Consider the following 3296-nt stretch of genomic DNA (forward strand, 5'->3'; position numbering starts at 1 on the left):
CTCCAGAAAATGAAGTTCATCTCCTCCAGACAGTGCGCACAAGACTGTCAGGTTTTTGGCAGTCTTGGAAGAGAAGAGGGGCTGACACCTGGTCCCTCTCGGTCATCAAGGAAGGATACAAGATCCCCTTTCTGAAGAAACCTCCTCTCGCAGATACTCCGCTGGCCTTAGTAGCCCAGTACACAGATCTGGGGAAACAGAAGGTCCTCCTAGACCTAGCCAACCAAATGCTGGACAAGGGAGTGATAGAACCGGTTCGGGATCTATCCTCCCCAGGCTTTTACAATCGCCTGTTTCTAGTGCCCAAGAACTCGGGCGGATGGAGACCCGTCCTGGATGTCAGTTCTCTGAACGTCTTTGTGGAGAAGACGAAGTTCTCCATGGAGACGACTCAGTCTGTGCTGGCATCAGTACGTCCAGGGGACTGGATGGTGTCCCTCGATTTGCAGGACACGTATTTCCACGTCCCCATCCATCTGACTCCAAGGAAGTACCTGAGGTTTGTAATGCAGGGCAAGTGCTTCCAATTCAGAGCACTTTGCTTCGGTCTCAGCACAGCTCCTCAAGTCTTCACCAGGATAATGGCGAATGTGTCAGGCTGGCTGCATTAAGAGGGGATAAGGATATCCTTCTATCTGGACGATTGGCTGATTCATTCACGATCGAAGGAGAAATGTCTGGAGGATTTACGAAAGACTTTTATGATGGCTCAAGATCTAGGCCTGGTCATCAACAGGGAGAAGTCTCAGATCAAGCAGAATCAGACTATTCTCTATTTGGGGATAGTTCTGAATTCAGTTCTTTTTTGGGCTTCTCCCTCACAGGAAAGACAGACCAAGTGTCTCCAAAAAGTCTGAAGTTTCCTGGACAAGAAGAGGTGCTCAGCGAAGGATTGGATGAGTTTGCTGGGAATTCTCTCCTTCCTCGAGCAGTTTGTCTCACTGGGGAGACTCCATCTAAGGCCTCTACAGCACTTTCTTTCGAAAACGTGGAACAGAAAGACGCAGGAAGACTTCTTTTCCTTCCCCATTCCAGCAGAAGTCAACGATCTTCTGAAGTGGTGGCTGGATCCAGCCTTGTTGGGGGAAGGGATCTCCTTACACAAGAAGAACTCAGACCTAGTGTTGTTTTCAGACGTGTCAGAGTCAGGTTGGGGGGCAACACTAGGAAGCAAAAAGGTCTCAGGCTCTTGGGAAGGAAATCAGTTGGAATGGCACATCAACAACAAGGAGCTGATGGCCATTTTTCTGGGGCTAAAGGCCTTCAAAGACTCGGTGTCTGGGAAGATTGTGGAGGTCAACTCAGACAACACCACAGCTCTTGCGTACATCAGAAAACAAGGGGGGACTCACTCTCTGTCCCTGTTCGAAACAGCAAGGGAGCTCCTTCTATGGGCAAAGGAGAACAAGGTAGATCTGCTGACGAGGTTTGTACAGGGACAGAGGAATGTGAGGGTGGACATGCTCAGCAGGAAAGGGCAGGTCCTTCCCACAGAATTGACCCTCAACCAACAGGTCTGTCAGTGTCTCTGGAGGCTTAGGGGGAGACCCCTAATAGACCTTTTCACCTCCAACTTGAGCAAGAGGATCCCCAACTATTGCTCCCTGGTTCTGGACAAGGAGGCTCTAGCAGTGGATGCCTTTTTGATGGATTGGACGGGGATGGACACATATGCCTTTCCCCCGTTAAAGATCATCAATCGGTAGTCAGGAAATTCGCCCTCCTCGATTCGGGACGAATGATCCTGGTAGCTCCTTTCTGGGCAACGAGGGAATGGTTCACGGAGGTGGTGGACATGTTGATGGACTTTCCAAGAATCCTTCCTGCAAGTCCAAAGCTGCTCAGACAACCCCACTTCGAGAGGTATCATCAAAACCCCCTCGCTCTCAATCTGACTGCCTTCAGACTATCTAGAAGCTCGTCAGAACGAGAGGATTTTCAGCGCAAGCTGCGAAAGCTATCGCCAGAGCGAGGAGGGCTTCAGAGAGAGTCTACCAGTCCAAGTGGGAGACTTTTAGAGCTTGGTGTAGGAAGCACAAGGTTTCCTCATCCTCTACCTCTGTGAGCCAGATTGCTGATTTTTTGTTGTACCTCAGGCAGGACGCTAAGCTGGCTGTGTCCACAATCAAAGGGTACAAAAGCATGCTCGCTTCAGTCTATCAGCTTAGAGGGTTGGACTTGTCTCACGATAAGGACTTACATGACCTCTTAAAGTCTTTTGAGACAACCAAACAGGTCCAGTTAAAACCCCCTTCTTGGAACCTTGATGTGCTTCTTAAATTTCTGTGCACCAAGAGATTTGAGCCCATCTCACAAGCTCCTCTTAGGGGGGTTACAAAGAAAACCCTCTTCCTTTTGGCCTTAGCAACAGCTAAAAGGGTCAGTGAAGTCCATGCAATTGAAAAGCAGGTAGGCTTCAATCTGAATGGGGCAGTTTGTGCCTGAAGAATAGATTTCCTCGCCAAGAACGAGAACCCTTCAAAGCCCTGGCCAAGGACCTTTGAGGTTCCTAACTTGACTAACCTAGTAGGTCAAGAACAAGAGAGGATCCTCTGTTCAGTCCGAGCCCTCAAGGCCTACTTGTCTCACACTAAAAATGTGAGAGGCTCTTCTAGCTCCTTGTGGTGTTCGGTGAAAGATCCTCAGAAGCCCCTTTCTAAGAACGCTTTGTCTTTTTTCTTGAGGGAAGTTATAAGAGAAGCGCATCTCTTGTGTGAGGAGGAACACTTTGGCCTTTTAAAAGTGCAGGCTCATGAAGTGAGACCCATTGTGACCTCGCTTGCTTACCGCAAAAACATGTCGGTCAGACAAATTATGGATGCGACGTTCTGGAGGAGCAACTCTGTGTTCGCCTCTCATTACCTCAGAGAGGTGAGAGTGGATTATGAGAAATGCTATACCTTGGGCCCATACGTAGCTACGGCTTCTGTATTAGGCAGAGGAGTTACTACCTCCCCTCAACCTTAGTTTTGTATGCCTGTGTGTGGGTTGGTGTTTTTAATGGTTGTCTGAGGACTTCGACTTGTGTACAGTCACCTCAGTCTAATTAGATGATTGATATCTAATTTGCAAAGGTTAGGTGGTTGGTTTTGGTAAGGTTGCAGTTTTTAATGTATGGGCAATAGGTAGTCCTGAAGTCTAGTCAGATTGTTGGTCTCACCCCGTTGACAGACTCGATTGAGTGTTTTCAGCACTGCAGGTCACATCCTGGCTGACACTCCTAAGGGAAAGCGACTCAAGAGGCAGGAACCTTTGAAGTCAGCTACCTTAGCAGGTAAGGAATCAAGGTGTTTTTA

The sequence above is a fragment of the Palaemon carinicauda genome, chromosome 44 (assembly GCF_036898095.1).
Source record: "Palaemon carinicauda isolate YSFRI2023 chromosome 44, ASM3689809v2, whole genome shotgun sequence".
Classification (NCBI taxonomy): Eukaryota; Metazoa; Arthropoda; class Malacostraca; order Decapoda; family Palaemonidae; genus Palaemon; species Palaemon carinicauda.